Source organism: Choloepus didactylus, chromosome 1, assembly GCF_015220235.1.
Source record: "Choloepus didactylus isolate mChoDid1 chromosome 1, mChoDid1.pri, whole genome shotgun sequence".
In the NCBI taxonomy this organism is placed as follows: Eukaryota; Metazoa; Chordata; class Mammalia; order Pilosa; family Megalonychidae; genus Choloepus; species Choloepus didactylus.
Window position 1 is genome coordinate 68,739,281 of NC_051307.1, and position 14,988 is coordinate 68,754,268.

The 14,988-nt window shown below is 36.7% G+C and overlaps 1 pseudogene; it reads left to right on the forward strand.

Annotated features, from left to right (window-relative positions):
- Positions 1-13,799: 13,799 nt before the first annotated feature.
- LOC119534345 lies at positions 13,800-14,403 on the forward strand (annotated as a pseudogene).
- Positions 14,404-14,988: the final 585 nt, after the last annotated feature.

Sequence of the window (14,988 nt, forward strand, 5' to 3'; positions counted from 1 at the left end):
GGTTTTTCATATATGCTTTGTATCATATTGCGGAAGTTTCCTTCGATTCCTAGCTTTTGAAGTGTTTTCATCAAAAAGGGATGTTGGATTTCATTGAATGCTTTCTCAGCATCTATTGAGATGATCATTTGATTTTTCTCTTTTGATTTGTTAATGTGTTGTAATACATTAATTCATTTTCTTATGTTGAACCATCCTTGCACACCTAGAATGAATGCCACTTGGTCATGGTGTATGATTTTTTTAATGTGTCTTTGTATTCAATTTGCAAGTATTTTGTTGAGAATTTTTGCATCTATATTCATTAGGAAGATTGGCCTGTAGTTTTCCTTTTTTTGTAGCATCTTTGCCTGATTTTGGTATTAGATTGATGTTAGCTTCATAAAATGTGTTAGGTAGTATTCCATTGTCTTCAATGTTTTGAAAGAGTTTAAGTAAGATTGGTGACAGTTCTTTTTGGAAAGTTCTGTAGAATTCCCCTGTGAAGCCATCTGGCCCTGGGCATTTATTTGTCGGAAATTTTTGATGACTGATTGTATCTCTTTGCTTGTGATTGGTTGGTTGAGGTCTTCTATTTCTTCTCTGGTCAGTCTAGGTTGTTCCTATGTTTCCAGGAAATTGTTCATTTCCTCTACATTATCCAGTTTGTTGCCATACAGTTGTTCATAGTATCATCTTATAATTTTTTTTTTAAATTTCTTCAGGATCTGCAGTCATGTCACCATTCTCATTCATTATTTTGTTTATATGGGTCTTCTCTCATTTTGATTTTGTCAGTCTAGCTAGGGACTTGCCAATCTTGTTGATCTTCTCAAAGAACCAACTTTTGGTGTTATTTATTCTCTCTATATTTTTTTCTGTATGTCATTTATTTCTGCTTTAATTCTTGCTATTTCTTTTCTTCTACTTGGTTTAGGATTAGTTTGCTGTTCATTTTCTAGCTTCTTAAGTTGCTCCATTAGTTCTTTGATTGTAGCTCTTTCTTCCTTTTTGATGTATGTGTTTAGTGCTATAAATTTCCCCCTCAGTACCACTTTTGCTGCATCCCATAGGTTTTGATATGTTGTGTTCTCATTTTCATTCATCTCTATATATTTAGCAATTTCTCTTGCTATTTCTTCTTTAACCCACTGATTGTTTAGGAGTGTATTGTTTAACCTCCAGGTATTTGTGAATTTTCTAAGTCTCTGATGGTTATTGATTTCTAATTGTATTCCATTGTGGTCAGAGAATATGCTTAGAATAATTTCAATTTTTTTAAATTTATTGAAGCTTGTTTTATGTCCCAGCATATGATCTATTCTGGAGAAAGTTCCATGAGCACTAGAAAAGAATGTGTATCCTGCTGATTTGGGATGTAATGTTCTTATATGTCTGTTAAATCCAATTCATTTATCAGATTGTTTAGGTTTTCAATTTCCTTATTGGTCTTCTATCCAGTTGATCTATCTGGAGGAGAGAGTGATGTGTTGAAATCACCCACAATTATTGTGACAACATCAATTGCTTCCTTTAGTTTTGCCAGTGTCTGTCTCATGTATTTTGTGGCACCTTGATTGGGTGCATAAACATTTACGATTGTTATTTCTTCTTGCTGAATTGCCCCTTTTATTAGTATGTAGTGGCCTTCTTTGTCTCTCATAACATTCTTGCATTTAAAGTCTATTTTGTCTGAGATTAATATTGCTACTCCTGCTTTCTTTTGGCTGTAGTTTCCAAAAAATATTTTTTCCATCCTTTCACTTTCAATTTCTTTGTGTCTGTGTCGAAGATGAGTCTCCTGTATGCAACATATTGATGGTTCATATTTTTTGATCCATTCTGCCAATCTATATCTTTTAATTGGGGATTTTAATCCATTTACATTCAACGTTATTACTGTGAAGGCATTTCTTGAATCAGCCATTCTATCCTTTGGTTTTTGTTTGTCAGGTATATTTTTCTCCCTCTCTTTTAATGTCCTTTAACATACCCATACTGAATCTCTTTAGTGCTGAGCCTTTCTCCACATTTCTCTCTCCTTTCTTTGTTTGTCTGTCAGTAGGGCTCCCTTTAGTATCTCAAGTAGGACAGGTGTCTTGTTAGCAAATGCTCTCAGCATTTGTTTGTCTGTAAAAAATGTAAGCTCTCCCTCAAATTTGAAGGAGAGTTTTGCTGGATAAGGATTTCTTGGTTGGCAATTTTTCTCTCAGAATTTTAAATATGTCATGCCACACCCTTCTTGCCTCCATGGTGGCCGCTGAGTAGTCACTACTTAGTCTTATGCTGTTTCCTTTGTAAGTGATGAATTGCTTTTCTCTTGCTGCTTTCAGAACTTGCTCCTTCTATTCAGTATTTGGCAATATGATCAGACTATGTCTTGGATTGGGTAAATTTGGATTTATTCTATTTGGAGTTTTCTGGGCATTTATGATTTGTGCATTTTTGTTGTTTAGAAGGTTTGGGAAGTTTCCCCCAACAATTTCTTTGAATAATCTTCCTAGACCTTTACCCTTCTCTTCCCCTTTTGGAACACCAATGACTCTTACATTTGGACATTTTATATTACCTATTATATCCCTGAGTTCCATGTCAAATTTTTCAATTTTTTCCCCATTCTTTCTTTTGTTCTTTCATTTTTCCATTCTATTATCCACAAGGTCATTGATTCACTGTTCAGTCTCCTCTACTCTTGTACTATGACTATCCAGAATCTTTTCAATTTGATCAAGAGTTTCTTTTATTTCCATAAGGTCATTTTTTTTCTCTTGTAATTTCTTCTTTATGCTCTTCTAGCATCTTCTTCATGTCCTTTATATCCTGTGCCATGCTCTCATTGTTTGTCTTTAGTTCTTTGATTAACTGTTCCAAGTACTGTGTCTCCTCTGATGTTTTGATTTGGGTGTTTGGGTTTGGGTTATCCATATCATGTGATTTTTTCATATGCTTAAAATTTTCTGTTTTTGGCCTCTTGGCATTTGCTTAACTTTATATGGTTCTTTTTGGATTTGTAGGTTAATTCAAAGACTTATCTCTAATTTGTCAGATCTACAACTTGGTGGAGTACACTTTAACCAGCAGGTGGCATCTTCAAGCCACCTATTCCCCTCAAGCCAGTTCTCCCTAACTTTGTCTTTGTGGTGATTGGGGTTCTCAGTCTTGTGGGGGTCCAATTGGTGCACCAAGTTTGCATGTGTTGTTGGTGCTGTCCGCCCTGAATGAGGGGCATGTGTCTGAGCAGTTAGGGAGGGAGGGTGGTTTTAATAATCAAATCTTCCAGGGGTTCCTGGAGATTTAAAGTTGTTGCAATAATCTAATCTTTCAGTTCAGTCTTGCCACAGTTGGTCTCTGTCACTGACCCACAAGCCCTTGGTATTGGTGTATGGTCCCTGGGACTTGTGAGTGGGTCCCTCTTCCAATTCATGCCCTTCTAGGGCCTCTGCTGAGGGAAGATTGTGCTACATCATTGGTGAGTGCCATCCCCCAAGGAAGTTCTGGGCCACAGGGGCATGTAGGGGCTTTCCCAGCCTACTGAACAGACAGCTGAATAAGGCATGTTAATTTCTCCCTTTTCAGACAGCTCCACCTTCCCAGCTCCAGGACAATTAGCTTCAGGTGTGTGGAAGTCTATTGTCCATGCCAGATATTGTGGTGTATGCACATGTTTCTGGAAACACCCTGTCACACTGGGTTCTTTGGGGCAGCTCTGGGCTGTGGCACTGATGTCCAGCAGGAGTGTTCCCAGCCCACTGGGAAGATGGCTATAAGGGAATGCCCCCATTTTCTTGGGAAGTTATGGTGTTTAGTGCATTTTCTCAGCCACTAGACTTATTGCTTTGTCCCTCAGAGCCCAACTTAGCTCCGCTCTTGCCTAGGCCCAAATTGCAAGTCTTTGAGGCTTTCTGTAATGGGCTTCTTAGAGTAATTGTTTTAGAAAAAGATTTAAAAAAGAAAAGAAAAAGAAAAGAAGGGCCCTCCTTGCAGATCTAATGGGCTATTGAAATGCTAAGAGACAGGGAATTTAGGGCCATAAGAAACAATCAAGAAAGCAGAGAAACCAGCTCTTCAGACAAGGGTCTTAGCCCTCTGGATTTGCATATAAGCCTGATTCTGTTTGAGCCCTGCCCTTCTCTGTTTTATATTCACTGGGACTCCAAAAAGTCTCTGTTTTTATTTTCAGGTGTTTTTTTTTTTGTTTGTTTGTTTGTTTTTTTCTGTTTTTGCTAGGCCTATCTCCTCTCCACCAGGCTGACTGCTCCAGATTCTCTGGTGTCTGGTCTCAGTCTATCTATGTTTGGACTTTCCAATCAGCAGTCTGAGTTTTCAATCAAAGCTGTGACTGTAGTTCTCCCTCCTGGTTCCCAGCACCCACAGCCCCTCCTCCCACAGGATTGAGCCTGACAGGGAGGGGCATAGGTCCCCTGGCAGTGAGAACTTACAGATTTTGCTGATCTCTTCTGCTCCACATGTTCGTGAGTATTATAAGAAATAGGCCCAAAATCAAATTGCTCTGCGGTGTCCAGTCCACACAGTTCCTGGCTTTCTACCTACTGCCCTTGAGGAGTAACTAAAACCCACACCTCACCACTCCACTATCTTGTCATGCCTGTCCTTCCTCTTTTTTATAATATCTCCCTGCTTTATTACTCACCAAATACATGAAAGCAAAATGTATCACATATTTTGTCAGTATTCCACAAATTTCAAACTTTCATTTCCAATTTGGAAGGAATCTAGTCATGTGGACACTGGCAAACCAAAGTCCATATACATTTAGCAGATTTTTTCCTCAGAGGAAAAGACATAGTGAGGTATGTCAGGGTAATTCATACAGAATTCTGTTAGAACAACTTGCTGTGACTATTATTACAGGGAATGACTACTACAAACTGAAAGAACACTCAATGTGGCATCATAAACTCTTGTTCTCACCTGTAGGCATGAGCTCTTCAGGCCCAGTATCATTTACTATTTTTTAAAGGTGAGCATGTGAGTAAAATAAGAGTAAAAACAGAAGGTTCATTCTCCACATTATATATGAAATTGAGTTGATTTCAGCAAGTTTCTTAGGACCCATTCCTCTCCTGTTACCTTTCATTGCATTGGCCTTCTTTCGATGGGTGACTCACATCTACTTTTAATATAATTATTGAGAGCTTGTATGTTGTCTCCCCCCATAAAACTGGCCCAGTTATTTGTAAATGTAATATCTCTTTGAAGCACTAAACTTAAATGTTGAAGCCCATTAAATTTTTTTTTTAATTTACAAATGATTTTTGTAAAAATGATTAATGTCCCTAAAACTTTCTGGTTCTTTTCGTCTTCCAGGAATATGCCTTCTTGATTTAGCTATGGCCCTGCAACTAAATCTGAGCAATGATATGTAAGATGCATTAATATGTACTACCTCCAGGCAGAATACCTTTGGAGCCAGAGCACAATTCTGCATGAGTTACCTAGTCTACAGGTAGCAGAGCAGCATATTTATAAGGAGCTAATATCAAAGGATCCTGGAATGAAGAGCAACCAATGAGAGACAACTGAAATTGGGAAGGAGTAATCTGCATTTGGGGGAGAAAGAGGAAGGGTATACACTGAACAAAGATGTATTAAGATCTTATTGTGTGCTGGTACTCCAGGTACAAAGGCAAATAAGGCCTGATTCTGCAAGAATAGTCTTTTTATGAGCAAGAAATCAATATATTCTATATTAAGCCACTGATATTTTATAACTACTTGTTATTTCAGAATAAGCTAATCTACTATGATTGTGTCATACTAAAAATTTAACCAGTAAATTTTGAGTTGATGAGGTTCAATACTGATGCAATATTTTCAGATATAGATAGACCATGTATGTGATCAGGTTAGAAAATTTTTAATTTTATACTCTAACTACAGAGCTAATGCAAGTTCAGTGTAAAACAAAACAAAAAATACAGATCAATAACAGACAAAAATACACTTATAATCTTACCATCAGAAGTTCAAATATTCCTTGTATAGTCCATATATATGTATATGTATTTCCATTTCACTAAGACCTATTAGTTGTAAAATTTGAGGCAGGGAGATCTACTGGAAAGCTACTCAGTAGGTCTAGTGCAAAAAAAATGAATAAAAATTGAACTAGGATAGTGAGCATAGAGATGAAAAAAGTAAAGAGAAGGGTGTCATCAATATGGTGACATAAGATATCCCCTGGAAAAGCATCCCCTCAAAAACAACTAATAAAAGGAAAAATCCAACTTTCAGTGGAACTATGGAGGACAATAGAGACTGGAAAATACTCCATAAATGCTGAACTAATAAAAAGAAAACAAAATTAAAAAGAAAATAAAAACAGCAAAAACAGGAGATTTACATCCCAGACCCGCCAGTCTGGAACCCTCCCCTTCACTCATCCTGAACTGCTTAGATGTCACACAGAGGCATCCTGGCTTTTCTTCCACCTGCCATGGATGCAGACTATAAAGCCACTCATGGCAGCAAATTAGAGCTCCACTCATGTCCAGACACAGGGACTCAAGTTCACAGAGACCCAGGAAAGAACACAAGCAGCTGAGAAGTGCCACATACAACTGAAAAATCCACTCTTAAATAATCAGTGAGTCAAAGAGAAAATCACAAGGAAAATCAGAAAATATTTTGAGACAAGTGAAAATAAGAATACAACATATTAAAACTTATGGGATGCAGTGAAGGCAGTGCTGAGAGGGAAATTTATAGCCCTAAATGCTTACATTAAAAGAGAAGGAGATAAAAATCAAAGACCTAACTGCACACATGCAAGAACTAGAAAAAGAGCATGAAACTAAACCCAAAGGAAGCAGAGGGAAAGAAACAAAAAATATTAGAGTAGAAATAAATGAAATTGAGAATATAAAACAACAGAGAGTATCATCAAAACCAGGAGTTGGTTCTTTGTAAAGATCTATAAAATTGACAAACTTTTAGCTAGACTGACAAAGAAAATAAAAGAGAAGATACAAATAACAAAAATCAGAAATGAAAAGGGGTACATTACTACCAACCCTGCTGAATTAAAAAGACTGTAATAGGATATTATGAACAACTGTGTACTAATAAATTAGATAACAGATTAAATGAAAAAATTCTTAGAAACACACAAACTACCTACACTGACTCAAGAAGAAATAGATGATCTCAACAAAGCAATAACTAGTAAAGAGATTGAATAAGAAATCAAAAACCTCCCCCCAAAATAAAAGCCCAAGGTCAGATGGCTTCACAGGTGAATTCTACAAAACTTTCCAAAAAGAATTAATGCCAATCTTGCTCAAACTCTTCCAAAAAATTGAAGAGGAGGGAATACTACCTAACTCAATCTATGAGGCCAATGTTACTGTAATAGAAAAGCCTAATAAAGATACTGCAAGAAAAGAAAGTTACACAACAATTCCTGTATGAATAAGGATGTAAATTCTCAACAAAATACTACCAAATTGAATACAACAGCAAAATAAAGGAATTATACACCAAGATCAAGTGAAATTTATCTCTGGTATGCAAGGGTGGTTCAACATAAAAAGAAATCAATTAGCATAGTACATCATGTTAACAGAATGAAGGATTAAAAAAAAAATGATCAACCCAATTGATGCAGAAAAAGCTTCTGACAAAATTCAGCATCTTTTCTTAATAAAATCACTTATAAAAATAGGAATAGAAGGAAATTTCCTTAACATAATAAAGGGCATGTATGTAAAACCCACTGCTAACATACTCAATGGTTAAAGAATAAAAGCTTCCCCTCTGAGACTAGCAACAAGACAAGGATGCACATGTCACCACTGTAATTCACTGTACTGGAGGTTCTAGCTAGAGTAAGTAGGCAAGAAAAAGATATTAAAGGCATACAAATTGGAAAGGAAGAAGTAAAACTTCCACTGCTTATGGAAAACATGATCCTATATATAGAAAATCCTGAAAAATCTGTAACAGCACTACCACAGCTAAGTGAATTCAGCAAAATGGCAGGATAAAAGATTAGCATGCAAAAATCAGTAGTGTTTCTATACAGTAGTAATGAGCTGTATATCAAGAATGAAATCAAGACAAAAATTCCATTTACAATTCAACTAATATAATTAAATAACTAGGAATAAATTTAACTAAAGACTTAAATCACTTATACCTGGAAAACTACAAAACTTTGCTAAAAGAAATCAAAAATCTAAATTAATGGAAGGCCATTCCATGCTCACAGATAGGAAAACAAAATACTATCAGGATGTCAGTTCTACCCAGAATTATTTACAGATTCAGTGCAATCCCAATCAAAATTCCAGCAGCCTATTTGCAGAAATGGGAAAGCCAATTATCCAATTTATTTGAAAAGGTAAGGGGCTGCAAATTGCCAAAGCCATTTTGAAAAAGAAGAAAGAAGTTGGAGGAATCACACTTCCTAACTAAATATATTACAAATCTACACTGGTCAAAACAGCATGGCACTGGCACATGGAAGGATACATAGACCAATGGAAATGAATTAAGAGTTTAGAAATAGACTCTCACATCTATGGGCAAATGAATTTTGGCAAAAGTGCCAAGTCCACTCAATTGGTAAAGACTAGGATCTTCAAAAAAATGGTGCTTGTTGAACTGGATGTCCATATGCAAAGGGGGATCCCTTTCTCACACCATATACAATATTTAACTCAAAATGGATCAAAGACCTAAATATAAGAACCAGGACTATAAAAGTCAGAGAAAACATTGGGAAATAGTTTCAGGATCTTTTGTTAGGCAATAGTTTCTTTGACTTTATATCCAAAACACATGTAACAAAGAAAAAAATAGATAAATGGGACTGTATCAAGGTACTTTATCATTAAAGTGAGAAGACAACTTACTCAATGGAAGAAAACATTTCAAAACCACATATCTGATAAGGGCTTAATATCCAGAATATATAAAGACATCCTACAACCCCAAAATAAAAAGACAAATAATCCATTTTAAAAATGGGCAAAAGACTTGAATAGTCATTTCTCCAAAGAAGGTTTACAAATGTCCAAAATACACATGAAAAGATGCTCAAAATCATTACCTAATAGAAAAATGAAAATCAAGAAAACAATGTAATAACATTTCACACCCACTAAAATGATTACTGTTAAAAAACAGAAAATTACAAGTATTGGAGAGGATGTGAAGAAATAGGAACACTCATTCATTGCTGGTTGGAATGTGAAATGGTATAGCTGCTATGGAGGACAGTTTGGCAGTTCCTTGCTAATCCCAGTTCTAGGAATATACCCAAAAGAATTGAAACAAGGGACTCAAACAGATGTTTTCACACCATTGTTCATAGCATCGTTAGATACAATTGCCATAAATGGAAGCAACTCAAGTGTCCATCAACGGAATGTGATGTCCATCAACTAAACAGAATGTGGTATATGCATACAAGGTGATATTACTCAGCATATACTTGTGAAAACATGAATGAGTCTTGAAGACATGTTGTTCAGTGAAATAAGCCAGGCACATATTTTAAAAAAATTAGAATGAGCAAACTCACAGAGACAGAATCTAGAATATAGTTTACCAGGAACTGGGCTGGGGGTAGGTAACAGTCAGTTAATGCTTAAATTGTACCAAATTTGTATTTGGGTTGGTTGTAAAATTTTGGTAATGGAAAGTGATGATGGTAACACAACATATTGAAAGCATTTAACAGTACTAAGTTATATATGCAAATGTGGTTAAAAGTAGAAATTTTAGAATACATAAATGTTACTAGAACACAATTTTTTAAAAACCTTCATAGGAGGAAGGAAGAAGATGGCAGCATAGAGAGGAGTGGAAGCTAGTTTTTCCTCCTGGAATAACTAATAAACAACCAGGAACAACTAGTAAATAATCTGGAATAACTGCAGGGGGACAAACATGACTGTCCATTCATCATACACCAACCTGAATTAGGACGAATGCCTGAGATCACAGCATAAAATATGTAAGTAAAAACTGGATCCAAGCCAGGAGATCCTAAACCCCCATGGCCCAAACTGCAAAGCATTATGGTGCTAGAGAGCAGCACTCTCTGAGTGAATGAATTAACAAACATGGACAGCTCAATACAAGCCACGAATCCCTAACAAGCAGAGGCTTTTGGTGATGACTAACTTTGGAGAGCTAGAGAGTGGCTGCAGGCTGGCCCTGAAGGGGGCTTTCTGTCCCTTTTTTGGCTCAGTGGAGGAAGCATCAGCCATTTTCAGTTCCCAGAGTTCTGACCCAGACAAGGGTGGAGATACCATAGGCAGAGAGACTATTCAAATATAAACTACCTCTCTCTAGGAGGTGTATCTTCCCTAAGAGGAAGAAGGTGGTGACAAGCTGTACTACCCACCTTCCATTCAGAACCAGACCCCAGAGCCTGGAAAACAGCCACAGGCCACACCACCTTATAACGGTTGGGAGCTACAGGCTGACAGGTGCCACCTGTTGGGTAGAAAAGCACAGTGGCTTGAGGCCTTACAGAGTGTATCAATCTTCTAAGACACCCTCAGCGAAACTGGATACTATTGCCTCCTTGCAAGACCTGAGCCCATTCTGGTCTGGGAAAACCTGATTGGGATAACTAAGGAAACCAGAGGCCTAGACAACAGAAAACTACAGACTACACTAAGGAAAATGAAGTTATGGCCCAGTCAAAGGACCAAACTTACACTTCAACTGAGATACAGGAATTGAAACTACTAATTCTAAATCAATTCAAAAGGTTTAAGGAAGTTGTGGCAAAAGAGATGAAGCATATAATGAAAACACTGGGTGCACATAAGGCAGAAATAGAAAGTTAGAAAAAACAACTGGCAGAAGCTATGGAAATGAAAGGCACAACAAAAGAAATGAAAGACACAATGGAAGCATAAAACAGCAGATCTCAAGAAGCAGAAGAAAAGACTTAGGAATTGGAGAACAAGACACCTGAAAGCCTACACACACAAAAAATAGATAGAGAAAAGAATGGAAAAATACGAGCAATGTCTCCAGGAACTTAAGGACAAAACAAAATGCAGGAAGGTAGGTGTTGTGGGTGTCCCAGAAGGAGAAGAGAAGGGAAAAGGGGCAGAAGCAATAATAGAGGAAATAATCAATGAAAATTTCCCATCTCTTATGAAAGACATAAAATTACAGATCCAAGAAGCACAGCGTACCCCAAATAGAATAGATCTGAATAGGCCTATACCAAGAGACTTAATAAGCAGATTATCAAATGTCAAAGATAAAGAGAGAATCCTAAAAGCAGCTGAGAAAAGCAATCCATCACATACAAAGGAAGCTTGATAAGACTATGTGCAGGTTTCTCAGTAGAAACTATGGAGGCAAGAAGGAAGTGGGGTGATATACTTAAGATACTGAAAGAGAAAAACCTCCAACCAAGAATCCTGTATCGGGCAAAACTGTCCTTCAAATATGAAGGAGAGCTTAAAATATTCTCAGACAAACAGACAAATACAGAGCTTGTGAACAAGATACCTGCTCTACAAGAAACACTAAAGGGAACACTGCAGACAGAAAGGAAAAGACAGGAGTGAGAGGTTTTGAAAACAATTTTGGGAGATAGTAGCACAGCAATGTAAGTACACTGCACAAAGATGTCTGTGAGTATGGTTGAGAGAGGAAGGTTAGGAGCACATGGGACACCAGAAGGAAAGAGGAAAGATAAAGACTAGGACTGTACAACTCAGTGAAACCTAGAGTGCTCAACAATTATAATAAAAGGTACAAATATGTTTTTACATGAGGTAGAACAAATGAATGTCAACATTGCAAGGTATTAAAAATAGGGTGGGATTGGGGTAAATATAATCAATGCAAACTAGAGACTATAATTAACAGAAACATTGTATTATGCTTCCTTTAATACAACAAAGGCAATATACCAAAGATAAATGCATATGGGGGGAAACATAGGGGAAGGGTATGGGACTCCTGGCATTGATGATGTTGTTTGACTCTTTATTCTACTTTAGTTTAATGTTATCTTTCCTTTTGTTGCTTCTTAGCTGTCATGTTTTCTTTTTTCTCTCTCCCTTTCTTCTTTTGTCTCTCTACCTTCTTTGACTCTTCTTCCTTCTTTGTTGAAGAAATAGAGCTGCCCTTATATAGACAGTGGTGATGGTGCTGAAAACATAAATATGTTACTATACAGGGAACCAATGATAGTTTACTTAGGATGGAAGGTAGGGTGTGTTCAAAAACATCTTAAAAAAATGGGTTGATGAAGAAAACTTGAGGGCTCTATATTGAGTGAAATAAGACAGACACATAAAGACAAATATTTCAGGGTCTCACTGATAGGAACTAATTATAATATGTAAACTCATAGACATGAAATATAAGTTACCAGGATATAGAATGAGGCTAAAGAGTGGGGAGCAGTTACTTATTATGAGCAGAATGTTCAACTAGGATGAACTTAAACCTATGGAAATGGACAGACATGAAAATCATGTTGTGAGAATGAATTAACAGTGCTGAATGGTGTATGAAGGTGGTGGAAAGGGTAAGCTCAGAGTCATGTACGTCACCAGAAGGAAAGCTGGAGGTTAAAAGATGGGAATATATAAAGCAGTGAATCTTGTGATGGACAGTATCTGTGATTACCTGTACAGATAGAAACCTCTCTCATGAACTAGAACAAATGTATGACACTATACCTAGAAGTTAATAATAGAGAAGCATATAGGAAAAAATATATACCTATTGCAAACTATACACTACAGTTAGAAGTATTTTAACATTTCTTCATCAACAGTTTTATACCAAAACTATGAATCAATAATGGAGGAGGGGGAGTGGTTAGGGGTATGGGAGGATTTGAGTTTCCTTTTTTTGTCTTTGTTTCTTTTCTGGAGTAATGAAAATGTTCTAAAAATTGAAAAAAAAAATTAATTGTGGTGATGGATACATGGCTGTATGATGGTACAATGGGCAACTGATTGTATACTTTGGATCTTTGGATAATTGTATGGTATGTGAACAATCTCAATAAAAAAAAAATAACCCCAAACAGGACAGTACAACACAAACATTGAACCCTATTGTAAATGATGGATCATAGTTAATAGTACAATTATTAAAATGTTCTTTCATTAATTATTATAAATGTACCAAACTAATGCAAGGTGTTAATAATAGTGTGGTTTTTGGGAACTCTGTACTTTATGTATGATTTTTCTGAAAACCTATAACTTCTCTAATAAAATTAAGGAATAAAAAAATGGAGAAATTATATTTATCAACCCAAATCAAAATGATTAGGTATTGTAGTTGTGGAAATGCCAAGGATGACTCTAAATGTGCTGTTTTGTACAGCAAGTGCCTTCAATTGAGATAGGGAATAAAAGAGAGAGGAAACTTCATAACTAAATCAATAATCTTGGTCTAGGAACATTGCTTTTGAAAATTATTATTATAAATAGGACCCTTAAAATGTATATAACTACTCTGATTCATGTTCTATCATTATACCAATATTTTGTTTCCCAAAGACAAAAATCTGTTTTTATTAATGTAAAGTGCAAAACAATCTGAAAATTTTAATGGCAATATATACTCATTAGCTCTACTAAAGCTAAAATGCAAAACATACAAATAGCACTTCTTAAAATGTTATTTTTGAAAGGACTATAAACTCATTGGATTTCTCTCTCCTGCCAGATACTCCATCAGGTGAACATTTTTCACAATTTATCAAAAAGAATTGGGCCAGACATTTGCGTGAGAGTCACAATGGCTTCCTGTTTCAACAGTGCTTGAACGGAACCTGGGGCCTCTCCGAGCAGCCCTCAGCCACTGCTCTAGCCCCCGCAGCCACCGCTTCCTCTCCTCAAGTGCCCATCATGATAACCTCATCCCCACTGCAGGTGCACCAGAAATATAAACAGGACTCAGAGGCGGCCATCAACCCCCAGATCAACCTGGAGCTCCATGCCTCCTATGTCTACCTGTCAGTGTCTTACTTCTTTGACTGTGATGATGTGGCTTTGAAGAACATTGTCGAATATTTTCCTCGCCAATCTCATGAAGAGAGGGAACATACTGAGAAACTTAGGAAGCTGCAGAACCAACGAGGTGGCCAAATCTTCCTTCAGGATATCAAGGAACCAGAACGAGACGACTGGGATATATTGCCAATGCAATGGAGTATGCATTACACTTGGAAAAAAGGGTGAATCGGTCACTACTGGAACTGCACAAACTGGCCACTGACAAAAATGACCCCCACTTTTGTAACTTCATTGAGACACATTACCTGAATGAGCAGGTGAAGTCCACGAAAGAATTTGGTGGCTATATAACCAACTTGCTCAAGACGGGGACCCCAGAGTCAGGCTTAGTGAGTACCTCTTTGACAGGCACACTTTGGGAAACAGTGATGATGAGAGCTAAGCCTTATGCTGTCTTCCCCAGAGCCATGAGGTGACTGCTGTGGTCAACCCAGCAGTGCATGAATGTTGGGTTTACCTTTACCTTTTCTGGAAGTTGTTTCGACATCGACCAAGTTCTTTCATTTGTACCATTCCTTCTAATAAAGTAATTTGATACCACACCCCCCCCCTCAAGAAAAGAATTATATTTTGAATCCGCAAGTGTAAGAAAAATACCCAACACTTGGCTTTGAGTTTCTTCTAAAAATATGTGTTATTACTAAACTAGTATTCATTATTTTGTCTTGCAATCATGTCTGTCTTGAATTGAAACATACTTGTCTCCCCTATGTCAATCCTATTAGACATTTTATCCACCCTTTGATTTTTGCCAATTCCATAGTTGTTATTTTTTTACTAATTAAAAAACTCTTCAATTTTATTTTATCTCCTATGAAATCAAGAGGAGCTTTGAGTAATAACTTATGTTTAAACAAAATAATCAGATTTTCAGGGAGAAAAACATTTCTCTTGGCTTAGTCTAATTAACCAATAACTTGAATTACATCAAACAATAGTCAAAACACGAAGAAATGTGGGCCATGTT